This window comes from Atractosteus spatula, chromosome 16, assembly GCF_055471065.1.
Source record: "Atractosteus spatula isolate fAtrSpa1 chromosome 16, fAtrSpa1.hap1, whole genome shotgun sequence".
Classification (NCBI taxonomy): Eukaryota; Metazoa; Chordata; class Actinopteri; order Semionotiformes; family Lepisosteidae; genus Atractosteus; species Atractosteus spatula.
The window spans coordinates 128812-145532 of NC_142721.1; the positions used below are offsets into that span (position 1 = coordinate 128812).

At 40.8% G+C, this 16721-nt stretch overlaps 1 protein-coding gene across 6 annotated transcripts in view; it reads right to left on the reverse strand.

The window, feature by feature from the left end:
• LOC148819335 (ras association domain-containing protein 8-like) overlaps nucleotides 1-16721 on the reverse strand; it is a 55785-nt gene that overhangs the window by 17375 nt on the left and 21689 nt on the right. For 2 of the 6 annotated variants that reach the window (XM_088935125.1, XM_088935130.1), the window contains exons 1-2: nucleotides 15879-16150; nucleotides 682-739 (exon numbers count right to left, since the gene is read on the reverse strand). The gene's annotated coding sequence lies outside the window, so the exon portion shown is untranslated. Of the gene's footprint in view, nucleotides 1-681; nucleotides 740-15878; nucleotides 16151-16721 lie in introns of those variants that run through there. The other 4 variants (XM_088935127.1, XM_088935128.1, XM_088935126.1 and 1 more) reach the window with 3 other exon arrangements.

Below are 16721 nucleotides of genomic sequence, written 5' to 3' on the forward strand. Positions count from 1 at the left end.
CTGGACAAAGTGGTTAGAAAGTCGATAAAAAGTATATGTAAGTGTAGATTTTAGATTTGGGGTTTTAGAAAAGTTTACTGTCCAAAGAGAAATATGTCTGATGAGCAAGTTAGTAATAACCTTTAGCCTAAACAGCTCCTTAATAACCTACAGATACACTGCAAATAACAGAGCTCAGGAGCAAAATAATCCGCTTTGCATGCTGTAATATGTTTTTACCTATATAATATATTTGTATTACTTATACCCAAAGTAACAATGACCCAGTCATGTTCGTATTCTGAAGTAGTTCAAGTGGGGAGCTGCTTCAGCATGCGTAGGCTGTAAAGGAACAAGTAAAGGTTTATTCCAGCTGAAAAGAGAAGAGAGAAACACGATGATTTGACTGGGGAGCCTTCTTCAGGTGTCAACCTTTGGGTGACACCTGAAGAAGGCTCCCCAGCTGAAACGTTGTGTTTTCTTTCCTCTCTATTCAGCATGGAATAAACCTATTACATGTTCTATTCAGACTGACATGACTGAGTCATTGTTACTTTGGGAATAAGCTAGCAGGAAGTGAAATTAAGTCATTTTTCTATGCTGAAAGAATGGTCTCTCTCTGGTCACACAGCATTTCAGTGATGACAGCAGAAACCAATGCAGGAGGCTTTATCAGAAACATTGAGGGGAAACAAATCTTACTGTGCATGATGCGTTTCCAGTGGCACGTTTTAATCACCAAGGTCACGTTTCAGTCCTCCTAAAAGACAGAAAATGCCAAATTAGTTTTCCCTGAATGAACACTGTGCTCAGTGCAGGGGAGAACAAGTTTTCTTTCTTAATTTAGCAGGGCTTCACACACGTGCAACTGACACACAGCATCAGATTTCCTCCTTTAACTAGGTCCAGTAATGCTGTCATATGAATTAATTATTAATTAAGGAAAACCCCAAATGATTCAATTTGAGAAGCCCCACAATCGCCCTCTCAGCCTTGATAACCAAAGATTTACACTGCTGTGAGACTGGTACACCCAAGCAGATGTGCTGTAATTTATAACATGGCACCCCTACGCCATGCTTCACATTCCTCACTGTTGAGGGATGCACCATAAACTGCACTGCCCACATTTCTCCTGTCGTCAAAGAACAATACAAATAACTCTGGTGGTTTGTGGATACAGTTGTTTTCTTGATGCTTTTCTGGCACTATAATTGAAGTTTAAATGGTAGTCTGGCTAGCTCTCTGGCAAGAAGCTGTGCTACATTGTGAACACATATGTGTGACACACCCAAAGAAGGCTCCACAGCCGAAACGTTGCGTTTCCTTTCTACCTAAAAAATAATCTTACTAATTATACTAGAACAGAGGTCTCACACTAGTACTACTGGATCAGAACTATCTTTTTGTTTTTGTTCTGAGATCTTAACCAGTGTTAATCTGTGTCTGTAACTGATCTGCTGGCTAGGTTAGACTTTTTTTCTGCCCTCACTACTTGATCTCAAAATTGCACCGTAAGGTCCAATATTTCCAAGAACTTTAGGGCACACAACTTTATGCAGTCTCTCCTAAATTGCTGAATAAGAGTTTGCTTTCCTATTTTGTGACTAAATGGCTCTTAATTGATAAAATAATGAGGATGTCAAGATACAAGTGGGAATGATGATGAATCAAACTCCCACAGTGAATCAATGTTTTTCTTCCTGCTTAAGTCCATTTAATTATATTTCTGTTAGAACATTTGAATGAGGGAAGTCCTGAAACTCACTAATCTGTAATGCTCTTCTCGCTGGGGTATCTAAATGTACTCTGAACAAACTGCAGTATGTCCAAAATTCAGCAGCCAGAATCCTGACCAGGTCTAGTGCAAGTGTTCACATTACTCCTGTCCTGGAGTCCTTGCACTGGCTTCCGGTCAAATTCCGTGTAGACTTTAAAATCCTCATGCTCACCTATAAGGCTCTGCATGGCTTGGCACCTCAGAACCTGTCTGAACTATTATCGCCCTACTCCCCACCTCACAACCTTCGCTCTTCTAATTCTGGTCTCCTTACTGTCCCCCAAGCCCGTCTACATTGTATGGGTGACAGGGCCTTCTCCTGTTATGCCCCCAAGCTCTGGAACTCTCTCCCCAAGGATATCAGAGAGTCACCTTCTCTAAACTCCTTCAAATCCAGACTCAAAACCCTCTTCTTCAGAAAAGCCTTGACTTAACTGGTTCCATTCTTCACCCCTCTGCTTTTCTTAGTACCACCATCCATGGTCTCCTCTATATATTGTAATTGTGTTTTATCTTGTGTATTCTTCTTATTTATTGTTGTTGTCATCCTGTAAAGCGCTTTGAGAAGCCACCTTTAAAGGCGCTATATAAAATAAAGCTTATTATTATTATTACTAATCAGCACAAATCTCATTCACCTTTTCATTCACTCATTTGAAGACATGAAAGGCTTCAGATAGAAAACTGAAATAAATTAGTCTATGATCAAGAACTTGGTGGGAGAAATACTCAGAAAAAAATGGTTTTACCCAGCACTAGCACCGAGAACCATAGTACTGGGGTCACTTTGAAACCATGAGTGCAGAGAAAACCTCAACAAACAAATCAATTATTGCCACCAATTAAAGGCCCAGCTGAAACAAAAACCAGGGTCAATTCACAACCAGGACTAAGAACCTGCGGTCTAGGAAGATCTTGCCAGAATTTCTCTGGAATTGTTTTGTCTGTATATTTTATTAAAGATGTCCACTGAAATACAGGTTTCTATTTCATGCTTGAATGGGCGGTCTGTTTCCCTTTTAAACTCCATTTGTCCCTTAATGTTTACCCTACTTGATGTGCTTCTGTTCTTATTTTTGATCAGAAATCTAGATCCACTGTGAACTTCAAGTCCTCCTCACTGGTCACACTAAGCCTGCTGGTTCCCAGTAGCAGTCTGTGCACTCTGGGGTCTTTATTTCCTCCTGGACATGCAGGAGCTGGGGCCTGGAGAGCCCCGAACTTGCACCTTTTATAGGTCAAAAACTCCTATTGATGGAAAAGGAGAATGCTTGCCAAATTTTTACCCATTAAGCAAATAATGTCTTCAACAAGGACAAATGTGAATCTAGAGGGTAAAAGGATGTACAGATTTATGTTCCAATTGATTTATGAATTTAACAAGCCACCATCTTAACAAATCACATTTAAAATGTTCTAAGCCTTTGGACATTAATACTCAGAAATTAATAATTACTAATAAAAACAGCTGGAAAAGGGGCTTTTGTGGCCATGCAGTTTTTGTGAAGTTTGCGACAGGATGTTACTATTTCTTAGCTTTCATGAGACTTTTGGTTTACTGCCACTTATTTACCAGCAGCTATATCACACTGCAACTCACAGCTGGCAGCTCACTGAAGCTCAGCAGGTATGAGCCTGGCCAGTACCTGAATGGGAGACTCCATTGCTGCAAAGGTTGCTGCTGGAAGAGGTGTTAGAGGGGCCAGTAGGGGGCACTCACCCTACAGTCTGTGTGGGTCCTAATGATAGGGACACTATACAAGAAAAATGTTGCCATCAGACATAAAACCGAGGTCCTAACTGTCCATGCTCATTAAAAATTCCAGGGCATTTCTCAAAAAGAGTAGGGCTGTAACCTCGGTTTCCTGGCCAAATTTCCCTCTTATCTTTACCAGTCTTGGCCTCCTAATATTCCCCATCTCTGAACTGGCTTCATCACTCTGCTCTCCTCCCAACTGAGAGCTGGTGCGTGGGGAGCGTTATGGCGCATCATCCAGGTGGGGCTGCACATTGGTGGTAGTGGAGGGAATCCCTATACCTGTAAAATGCTTTAAGTGGAGTGTCCAGAAAAGCGCTATATAAGTGTAAAGATATTACCTACAGCAAACAATAAGGGATGACTTCTTGGCAATTACAGCTAGATGCTCAATTTTGTGAAAGGTTAAGACCTTTTTGCACTTAATAAAAATAAATGTCATTTGACCTCTGCGTATCTGGGTATAAAATATTTGCCATGCAAACCTTCTGAACAGTTTCTCATATAGATTTGAAAGAAGAATTTGATATAGCCTTTAAATGTAGCACCCAAAATTTCATTGTGGTCAGAGTTCTCTGCTCTAAACCTTGCAGCTGAGTGCAAGGAGCACAAAGTAAAAGCCTTGAAACTCAAATTCTCCTGCCTTTTACTACAAAACCTTTGTGAGATTACTGCTTTGAAACCAGGATAAAAGCAGCCCTGTACAGGAAGTAAACTGACACTAGGCAGAATATCAATGGCCCCCGTAGTCAGGGCTTTCATACGCAATGTGATATTCTTCCTTGAACACACGAGGATAATAGCAAGCAAGCTCCTGGGCTTAGGTTACCATTACATCACCACCTGAGAGTGATCTGGAACGCTGCACAGTTGAAACTCTCCTGGGCAAACAGATGGAATTAAAGCAAATATATTTCAGAATGTGTCACACACCTCAAAAACAGAATGTTTTAGTTAATGATGATGAAAAAAAATATTCAGAATACACTGCTTATTTCTTCACCGTCAGTATAAATCAAGATTTACCAGGTTAAATATTAACTTAAAGGGGTTGCAAAAGCACAGTCCTATTTATTTTTCCTTGTTACAAAATATTGGTTGAAAACTTGGACAGAATCCAACAAATACAGACACCACTACAGTTTTTCTAATTGAATGGTTTCTGGCCTGTAAATGAACATTGGTACAAAATATTTTGTCTTAATAGCACAAAGACAGCACATTTGCAAACAATTCTGGTGAAAAACACCATGCCACACAGAGAATAAATGTATAGATTACCAAAACACCTAGCTTTTTAAGGTTTTTGGCTTGAATATTTTCATGACAATTAAACAATAAAGGTTCCTTTGGTTTCGATCAGTTTTCTCTCATGTCTGCTTTTTCATCTTTGTTAACTCTGTGTTAATCAATTTCCCTTCGGGATCAATAAAGTCTTATCTATCTCTTTATCCATCCTCCTTGTTTACTCACAGTTTGCTCTGGGGTTTACTCAGAGGCCTGTGAAATCATAGATTCTTAAATCCTGATACAGGTGAACTTTGTTTCCTTGGCAGAGAGACACTGGTCTCCAAGCTTAGCAGATCCTCCTCAATTACTCTCCACATTCTCCTGCCTAAATATAGGCCTGATTCTTCTTCTCGTGCTGACTTGTGCAACTGGGTGACTTCCTGTAATTATATACCTGGAGTCTGACTCAGCTGAGTTTCTGCATATTACACTGGTTGAACTGGCATTTTATGCCAACAAGGAAAGAGCCTGTTGAACGTTTTGATCATAGTTTAGCAGAAGGGTGTTTAATAATGTAGCTGCACTCAAGCAGCTCTATTACACCAACTGCAAATAGGATTATCCCTCCAGAATCAAACCTATAGCCCTCTGTCTGTCTCACCCAAAAAACTATTACAGGGAAAGAAAGGTTCCTTAGTGGTTGATATGCTTCTCCACCACATACACATGAGGATAATGTAGCTTTTCTGCACAACAGCCTTGCCAGAATCTGTTCAGTGGCTCAATTGTGCTACAGCAATGAGATCAGAAAGGTGGGGTCTTTGTACAAGGAAATTGCCTACTTAAACTAAGCAAGTAAACTAACCTATACATTCCTGCTGTGGTTTACTCAAGGATAATGATAGGGAATTAATTCTGAAAAATCAATTAGTCAACCTCTGCAGCCAAATAGAATTTGAATTTTGTTTGCATTCCTGCTGCTAAAATGTGAGTTTTCATGCGTACAAAATAAAAACATCAAGATCCCAAACAGACAACAAAAATACAGCATTGACCTTTAGAATTAATGAAGGACCTTGGTTTCATCTAAAAAGTGGTTACACAGCACCACTGGTGTAATCTGTGTTTTAAAACCATCACTATAAATTACAGCCTCTTTTCTTGACATCTGTCTTTGCTGACAGCACATCCTCTTTGCTTTGTTCATGCTGCACAGCCTTTTCAAGATCACATTATCTCACATGTAACAAAAGGCTTCATTCAGTTTTTCAGGAGTGGTGCATGAGCCTGTGAGCACTACCGATAAAGCCCTATCTCCTGAATGTCTCTTAAGTCAGCTATTTTGAATAATTCATGCATCTGAAGTCTATCAGATCAGCAAACCCAAATAATTAAGCCTTGTGCTGTAGCCTAACACAGTAATGATCATATAAAAAAACATAACATTAATAAGAGCTGACACATTAATGCACTCATCTACAAGTACAAACTTGAATATGATTAATTTTTTTTCCTTGGAATCGTCTGTGTCCCCATTTCCACATTTAGCTATATAAAGTTTAAGACATGGACTGTATATTTCCAAACTTTTTTTCTATGTTCTCTACCTGTCTATCATAATATGAACACAGTCCCTGAAGGGTTTGGCATCAACCTGGCATATAGCTGAGGAAAATAACACTCAAGAGTGACACAGCTAAGACAGCAAACAAGTATGTAAATTATGTCAGATAATAACATCCTTTCATTTGTTTCCTCCTTAACTCCAGACAAAAAACTCTTTTCTACTTAAAAACTATCTGAGGCAGGCAAGGAAAAACTCAGTTACATCTTTAAAAGCTCAGTTCGACCAGTAAGGAAATGTCCAAACAGGGGTTTTAAATTCCACAACGTTTCCTGCGATATAGTTTGCTTGCTAAATATCTTATTACAGGTATATATGTTAGAATCCCTATTCATTCTCATCCCACTGCATTTGTCATGCTCTCTCTCTTTCAGAAAGAAAACCCTCAAGAGGCTTTAAGAGACAGTATTCTTCTCCGCCTCCCTGTCAGGACTTAAAAAGAGGTGTCTGTCGAGGAGGGTGTGGTGCAAAAAATCACTGAGAAAGAAGAATCCAGAGGCTGCAACACCCCTAAAACATGAAGAATTTGAAAACAAATGAAACTACTAAATAGTATGTAAAATACATTCACACGGAGACAAAAATATGCATTTAAACAGCAAGGAGCCTATAGCAGCCATGGTAATTAATGCATGTTCATAATTAATGCATTGTGAGAAACATACCATCATCCAAAGCAAAGATCTCTGGGCACTCACAGACAATTACCAATGGGAAAGCAACTCAACAACAGTAACACGAGTGATTTAAACTTCAGTTTAAACATTGTCTTTTTAGAGTTTTACATTTTGGCACCTTACTGCTTTTGTAATACTTAAAGAAACCAAGTTGCTGAAAGCCCGCTTTTAGGGGGATTTCAAGCGTCTGTGCAGTTCCTTTAACCTGGTTACACAAGCTGGGTTTAGTTAATCTTCAACCCAGTGAGAAGAAGCAGCTAGTCCCCAATTCTCAGCTGGTCATGGGCTCTCGGTAATCAACTATTATTATTCCTGGTGCAACTCTGGGATCAGCACAGCGCACTGTGCGTGCTTTACTCCAAAACAAAACCGAGTGCTCCAGCGGTTCTCACTCGCCCTGCCAGTCCCAAGGCCCCGGCAGCAGCGCTGACTAGGGGAGGGACGTGGCTCTTGCTGACAACACTGCGACCACGCGGTTCCTGAGTACGTCACAGGGTACCACTCCTGCATGGCAAGCAGATAAAACCACACCCCACCCAGGCAGTGTGGCCAGGTTGTGCGACAGCACATGAGGAATCTCATTCACAGCAAGCAAAGATCAACCCGGCTATGTGTGGACTAGCTCCAAGTCAACACATTTCCTGGTAGAGAGACAGAAGCGCATTGGCCTTATTGCACGTAATTCCCTGTAGTGGTAATTAATGTTTTATTATCTTTCCAGGTAATGGGTGAACTAGTTTTATTTTTGAAGACTGGGGTAAATCACTTTATGGAAGGTTAACCAGGCGACACCCCTAGTTGAGTTTAAGCACTGCTGTGACTCCCTCACGCAACATGCACCCTGCCGCAAGGACAAAAAACTGTAGGGCTGCCCAGAGTGTTGTCTTGTGGAGCAGTACACCTTGCTTCCAAAATAAATTGAGCAAAGAACCATAGTCTAACTGTATAAAAATACAACAGCATTTCAGACTAGTTCTGGAGTGTAATGAAAGCAGGTCCTCTGGCAGTAGGAGCAGGTACCCTCCAGGACCTTTAAATTAAATTGATTAAAATGACAGCCTCCCCTTCTCTACCGTTACGAAGCGCCAATTTATCAAGACGGACTTGTATTGTTCACCTAGGGAGGATGACATATTCACGTCTGGCAGGTAATATCAATGCTAAAGAACAGGGCAAGTACTGCACATCTTTGGCAAAAAATAAACAGTGGGCCTGGAAAAAATGACTTGACGAGAGGAGCATGCACAGTCATTCAGCCCGTCACCGCGGTTACTAGCAAGAAAGAAGTCACATACTGCAAAATAATTTAGTCATGAAACCAAGGATGTTTGTTTACAAGAGGAGTGCCACACGAAACGTTACGCTTTGATAAAACAATTGGACACAAATTCATCAGGACTTACTCATGTTGTTCTGCACTGTATTCACATGATTCTTAACCTCTTACTTCGCAACATACAAAATTCGAAGAAACAGGTTTATACTGTATTTGCAGAGACGATATGCATGCAGGTCACCATTTAGGCTCATGTTGCTTTGGGAACAACTTTTTGAAGATCTGTATATTTTCTCACTTACAATGTTCAGCTTTTATTTACATAGGATTATCAGGTTGTCATGTAAAGAACAGGCGTGCGTCAAACACTCTACTGTCACAAATTATTGCCAGAAGATGAATCAGTACAGGGAAAGTTTTCAAATAAAACCGTGACCAGCTCTGTCTGGAACAGTGACGCTTATTTCCACTTTTCTGAAACCATTACAACCTGCACAGCCAGCATTGTGCCTGTTTGCATCCCAGGCAAAACTTCATAAATGCAAAACAATTTAAATGGCACAGGGGTGAGCTCACAGCTCAGATCTACAAAGAGCTCTGAGGTAAAATTACCTGCCTACCAGCAGACATCTCAGTGAAGAGCTTGATTTTGGAGGATTCAACTTCTGTCACTGAAATGGCAGAAGACACTACATCACAACAAATTTCACTTCCCTTAACATTGCTAAAGGACATTTATTGCATTAAACTGACATTTACTACTTTTTCTTGGACGTTGGATGATTCTTCCAAGCAGCCGAGCTGCAGCAATAACTAATCCCCTTCCGAGATCATTCTCTCAAGGTGGAAGAATATGGCTGGAGTCATGGAGGAAAGTTCTTTCCCAGCCAGAGAAAAGTCATGGCATGTACAGTATGAAGCCAACAAACTGGTAAGAAGCTAACTGAACCCCCAGAAACAGACAGGGCAAGGGGAACTGTATTGTGCCCGCCTGTGTAAAAGTCCCACAGGTGAGATAGCTTCCCAATTAATTTTTAAAAACATATTTTTGCCATTACTCTGTAAGGACAGGCTAACCTGATTGAGTCAATCCAACTCAATACTCAGTTATTAAGCCATTAAATATTCAGTTCTTAACTTAACAATAATACACACAAAAACAGAACACTACCAACATTAATGGAGTAATGCACAAAATCATCAATCATAACACTTAAATGTCCTTGGACAGCATCCTACACCCTCCATATATTAAAGCAAACACAATTATAGCCATTCTTAAACTACTGTGCAGAGTATTGTCAAAGTTTAACACCTAGCTTTTCACTAAAAAACAAGAAAACAATCACCAAAGAAATCTACTAATGGACAGTCATGTCTTAATTGATCAATTTTGTTCCTTTTAAAACTTTTTTAAAATATTATCTTTCAATACTGCCTTCACAAACACCAAGATTTTATTGTCAAAAGACAGTCTGTAATGCTATATCTTGCTAGAGCAGAAAGAGTGAAGTAAAATAATCTCTTTCGGCACATGCAATTTTCACCTGTAGTCTCTTAATCAGCCTTTTTGAATGATGTGCTTAAATTGGCAATCCTGAGCAGCTGCAGACCAGGAAAGTCCACTTCCTTCAACCGTGTGCTGAGGTATCAAATCTTGCTTTTTGACAGAAAAAATAACAAAAACTGAATAGCCACTCAGATCAATGTGCCTCATACAAGTCATTGTCATGTCATTGTCATTTAGTTAGATGTGGTATGAATTGAAACATAGGTGGGGCTGGCTATCCAGCCTTTATTCAGATAACATGTAAATGGCTTTGCTGAGGACTAACACTTCTAGTGTAGAATGTAGAGTGCCGGTGGATGAGAGCAATTTACTACCCAATCACCAATAATTGTGATCACATAACTTATACAATTTCTTCACAAAAATATAGTAGGATTTATTTTTCTTAATTGTTACTCTACTGGGGGCAAAACTGTGGCATGGAGAGGAGCTCTGCTTCCCCACAGCCCTTGGGTCCTGGGTTCGATTGTGTAAAGTCTGTGCGCGAATCCATCCTTGTGCCCTGGACTTCCAGGACTATGACACCCTCCCAGGAATAAGCGATTCTCCATAACTGGTAGATGGTTAAGAAGCACAACCATAAGTCAACATGGACATTAAAACCTTTCAAAAGGTTGTAAAACGTATTCCACCAACAGTTCCCATTGAACACATGGTGTTTACCTTGCCTCCTGAGGCAGGATACAAGATCTTTTACGTCAAGGCAAATTGTCATTCAGCAAACAAATGAGTCAGTAGGGACAATATCTGGCTGTTCCTCACACACATTAGCGGAGCTCCTCCATCCGGAAAAACTTAACAGGTCCTTCATAGAAGCAAAATGAGCAATATTTTAATTTAAATGTTTTAAGAGTTAATACAATGCCCCTCCAGAGAGCTGGCATAAACCATGTGAGGCACATTTCACACTTGGCCCAACAGGGAGGGGAACACCACCTCATGCTGAGAGATTCCTGGAGCTTGTTAAGAGCCTAGACAACAGCTTTAACTACTACCAGGGCTGGTCTGAATGTTTCATAAACTGTCACTCTTGTAGTTTTTAATGTGTAACAGTGAGTCGGGTCAGATGACAACGCACTGCTACTCCTGTTCAACTGTGCTGTTACATATTTTCGTAATGATTAGATAAATACTTTATCGATCCCGGGAGGAAATTGTAATACTACTAGTCTAAATCTTTCCTGACACAACCAGTTCAACATGCTCACAACAAAACATCATAGTACACCCCCAAGCACAAAATCTGCTTGGTTAAAGCAAGAAAATGTCAGAGATCAAGATCTCTTTTTCAAGATCAGGGTCAAACTGTACTATGGCACTGTAATCCAGAGAAAAGGAGCACAAGGCCAGTCTTGGAGGACTGTGGAGCTGCAGGTCTTTTGGATCTTTATACAGTACCTCCTGTGCCTACAGAATGGGAGAAAGGAGCTGAACTGGCCCAGTTGATGCAATAATTAGATCACACATAAACAAATAAGGGAGTTGAGAGCTTGGGCACAATGAAAGCCTGCAGACACCCATGGCAGGAGTTTGGGTACCCTGATATACAAGAAAAAAAATAAGAACATAGGAATGGTTACACATGAGGCGAGGCAATTTGGCCCATATAGCATGTTTAGTAGTTAGTAGCCCATGGATCCAAGGATCTCACCCAGTTGTTTTTTTTGAGGGAAAGACAGGGTATTGGCTTCAACAATATGACTGGGTAGCTTGTTCCAGACTTCCACCACCCTTAGGGTTGAAGACCAATACAAAGATCATTGCTTTATTGTTGCAGTGGCTTTCTCTGTGCTTGAAACCAGTTCTGCCGCAGGTGGCATGTGTGCAAATTGTTCCTCTGGGCCTCTGCCCTATGGTTCACATTCCAGTGCAGTGCTGTGACCTCTAGCCTCTTGACTTTCATTCCAAAACTGCAGGAAGACTGCGTAAACCATCAGGGGTAGCTTGCAGAGGTTTCATTTGTGGGTATCCAGGAGGAGCTGGAGACTGTTGCTCTGGAAAGGGAACTCTGGTCTGCCCTGCTAAGCCTGTTACCACCACAACCCTCACCAGGAATAAGTGGTCAGAAAATGATAATTATTATACCAGCAGAAAGAGGAAAAAGCTTCCAATATAAAAAGCATGGAAGGGAGGATAAGAGAGTTTCTCAGTTTCAAAAACAAAAAAGAAATTGTTTGCATGACTTCTATTTTCGCAGGTTTGAAGGTACCTGTACCTGGATGGGAGACCTCCTGGGGAAAAACTAAGGTTGCTGCTGGAAGAGGTGTTAGTGGGGCCAGCAGGGGGCACTCACCCTGCGGTCCACGTGGGTCCTTATGCCCCAGTATAGTGACGGGGACACTATACTGTAAACAGGTGCCGTCCTTCGAATGAGATGTAAAACCGAGGTCCTGACTCTCTGTGGTCATTAAAAATCCCAGGGCATTTCTCGGAAAGAGTAGGGGTGTAACCCCGGCCTCCTGGCCAAATTTCCCATTGGCCCTTACCAATCATGGCCTCCTAATAATCCCCCTCTATGAATTGGCTACATTACTCTGTTCTCCTCCCCACTGATAGCTGATGTGTGGTGAGCGTTCTGGTGCACTATGGCTGCTGTCGCATTATCCAGGTGGGGCTGCACATTGGTGGTGGTGGAGGGGAGTCCCCATTACCTGTAATGTGCTTTGAGTGGCGTGTCCAGAAAAGCGCTATATAAGTGTAAGCAATTATTATATTATCCCCATTTACAGTACTACGAACTGCTCTGGTAAAACAACAGATTCATTAACAGTGCCTTTCCTTTCTGATCAGGGTCAAATGCATTAGCTACGTTTAAAACTGCTCCTGGGCAGGTGTCAATCATCTAAGTCTTTGTTGCAGTTGAAATGCTCTCAGGACCACCTGCAGCGTAGTGACAGCTATCATTTCATCTGTGGCCAAATAAGCATTCCAGATTGCAGCCTTAGCAGAACAAGTAAGGAGTTTAAATGCTTTTTCATTCATTAATTGAAAAAAAAACTTCCTTTTCCGTGTCACATTCTTAGGTGGTGTGACCTAGAAGACAGTCGCACGGGATTCTGAGTTCAGTGTCAACTGCGGAAGCAAAGGTCCTAAGAATGATCAGCCTCGAGCAGCCTGTAAATGCAACACCATCAATTAGGTCCAGAGAGTTCTAAAAATATTAGGATAAATACATTTTATCAACTTTTGACAGTAAAAGAAACAAGTGACTTTTGATTAAGTTTTTTTCTCATCAGCTTATCCCTTGTTCAAAACTAACCAAGAAAGAAATTAAATGTTAGAAGCATTCTTGCAAAATATCTTGTGACAACTTGTTTTAATTCTGAACATTCTGTAATGCCAGTGGCCTGTTACTACTAAAGCAACAATGTTCTGTTACTATTTACACATCTTGAGAAACAGTGCTGCTTGTGACAGTGGATGAGATCCCTCGAGTCTGAAAGCTGCCAGTGATGTCCCTCCCTTTTCATTCTTTTTTCTTGCTCAGAAAACATGCCCTGTGGTGTTCCTCCTGCAAGGAGAGCTTTTTGAGACTATGCCTTTCATCGAAACTTCCTTTAGCAGCCATTGCCGTGACACAGAAGAGACGTAAAAAGGGAAATAAAAACAAAACGACTACACACCTGAGGTGAGGGAAATGCCCGACCTGTTATCTACGCATTCCAACCCCGATTCTGGACAGGAAGACAAGCTTGTGCTTCTCTCCTGTAGTAAAACTCATCTGCATGGAATGTCGATGAGAGAGGTGCAGAATCAGTCAGCACTGAGCACAAAATATCTGAAGACACATCGCCGTGCCAAAACACATGTGGAGCTGGCCTCCATGGAAAACCACAACAATTGCCTCTTAATAATTAAAAAGATATGCAAGGCTCAGGGGAGGAATTGACAAGGCTTTCTGCATCAGCACTTAAGCTGTCGGGCGCTGTTGTGGGAAAAAGAGAAAGACGCCAGAGCGAGTGCAAGATGAGGCTAACCCATTACTCAGTGCATCGCTCTTTCACTTCCAGTTGTGCGCTCTGTGGAGATCAGAGGCTTTCAAGCTGTGAGGGCTGTCTCCCAGTCTCGCCAAAGTGCCAGCCGAGACCCCAGGAATCCCGATTTTTATTGGGTAAAAAAAGTTTGCCAGATTCCAAAAAACAGGTGTTGAACAAGGCAGCTCAACAAATTTAACTTTAAAACTTTCTCACAGCAAGACATAAATGTTCTTTATTGTCCAAACCTAGCATCAGAAATCCTAACAGTGTCAAAGGATGACATTAAAAGAGTAAACATTTTTTTATTTGTTCCTTTTTCTCTTAAAATTGCAGTTCATGTTATTTGGGTAATCATTGTTGTGCAGCCTCACCATCTTTATGTGGGTTAAAGGTAGGGGCAAGGTGAACTCTATGAAGTTAGGAGCGAGGTGAACTCTATGAAGTTTTTAGTTTTTTAACACTCTTTAGTACTGAATTTTTAGTTGCACTAAATAATTAATGTGTTGTTATATTATATGCTTTTTTCACCTGAAAACAGAAGTCATGACTTGCGCTCTCTGCAGCATATTTCCAGCTGTGCAGACGTGCAGCATGAAGGAAGGAGGAACCAAGGGTCTGAGTGTCTTCAGTGTCCCTGACTCTGCAATAACATCTCCAAGGAGGATTCCACACTGGACATACTGTGTCCAGTACTAACCTCCTACTCTCTCCTTCTCCTCCTTTCTAGAGGTCTTATGAAATGCTTATTGATACATTGTGAATGTTGCTGGAAATAATAACCATGAGCTCAAGTCAACTGGCTCTGCTGACTGCACTCCAATAATGTGAAATTCAATGATGTACAACACATAAAACAAACACTTTTTGACCTGCTTCTCATATAATTTTTAATCTCCTGCTGATTAGCATTTTTCATCTTACATCTACGTAACAGTTTAAATACTGCTCAATTACACTATCAGTTGTAGGAGCCCAGATTGCTTTGCATAACTTCAAAAATGAAAACCCCTTCAGAAAACTGTATAATTTTCAAGATATTCAAAATCATTTTCAGCTTTTCTACTGTAAACACTAATAAACATGTTTATAAGCTGATTTTCAATGTTTGAGCCCTTTCTGATCTTATAGTTTTATAACTAAATATATGTTCTGAGAAATAAATGTCATCAGTAACATTGCCAAGTATTAAAAGTCGAGCAATGAACAACAGAGAACAATTCCAGCAAAAGCAAAGTTTGAATACAGATGTTCATACAGAATTGGCTTTCATACATGTTTCATAGGTTAAGAACATGGTCTCATCTAGGCTGGATATAAACAGCATATAAGGTGCCTTCTGTCAGGCTCATAAAAGCCGCTTTCTTAATACAACAGTGCATTGGTTTATCAGCATTCTAGCAGTCATATCAGAAGGAGAAGAAGCTGAGTATGGCTGTCAGTTAATGAAAAGAAAAATCAAAGTTGTTTTGTCTTTCAGGATAGTTGCCTTTTGTTTTAAAATTGAAAGATGCTGCTCTTTACAAAAGTTCTTTTTTAAATATAAATACTTCTGTTATATACATTTTTACAAATTCCACTTGCGCTGGCATATACTGTTTTAAAAATCTAATCAGTGACACATAGTTAACTTAGGAAACATTCTGGAGGCTAAAGTTTTAGTTACTGATTTACAAAAACTATGGTTAATACAATTATTTACCACTATCAGTAAAAGTCTTCAGAGGACATTTATCTATTCTCTACTCTAAACAAATATACAGTTACCCTCTTCATAAAAAAGAAACACTATTAATATGAAAAAAAACTCAAGCCATCAAATCGCTTATAAAATAGTAAAACATGACAGTCTTACATGAAACATAGCCTATATCAGCAGGAAAAAAAATATAAAGCCTGATGGCTGTTTTTTGGAGTCTGCAAAGTTAAATCTAAAAGTCAGCTGAGAGATCACAGCTCCAAGAGCACCAACTCAACAGAGGCACTGCAGAGAGTTAAGGAATGGAACTTACTTGCCTGGGTGAAACTTTAACACGTTGCGAGGTTCTTTGCTAAGAGCAGGCTGTCCAAACAGCGTCCTTGTGTCGGGATTTAAAGAACGTCAGACGAATGAGTGATCTATATGTTAGTGTGACCCAGGTATGGGATAAATCCCAGGCTTGGGCTGTGGAGTAAAAGCAGCAGTTTCCCTTGTTTGCCCCTCTTCATAGTCCACTGGCTCCTGCCAGAATGCAGTATTCCTGTGCTCCTTCCCCGTGGCAGAAAGCAGCTGGGAATGCACACCTCCGAGTCTTACAATCTCTCTCTATCGTTGTGGCCCCGCCCTGCACACTACACCGACAGACTGTGCCTCCTCCTCCTCTGCAGGTAGGAGGAGGACCTTTTCCAGCCTCCGAGGGGATTGGGAATTGGAAGTGGGACAAGATCTGGTGCATAAAGACACCGTGAAGTTGTGCTGCCTGTCGGTAACAGGGGCCCTGTTGGATCTGCAGCCCAAGAGCAGGCTGTCCGAACACAGGTGCAGCTGATTATGCAAACATAGAGACATTCACTTCCTGGTGAGGTCATCCACTTCCTCCTTGCTGCTGTCCTGGTATGGCAAGAGATTAAAAGGGTGGTGCGTGTGTTTGCTGTTGCCATGGTGTGTTGTTTAGGGAAGTATTTACTGCCCTCAAGGAGTTGACCTTTCAGGTTCTGCTGCCCCTATGAATGTAGCTGTCTGGCTGCACAAGGAATGCAACATCCCAGAACAGAAAAACCTGGTGGACAAGATTATGATGAAGCAGCTCATTCCTTTAGAGCTACAGATTTTTCAGCTTATAGATATTCTATTTTTCCATTGTTACGATATTAAT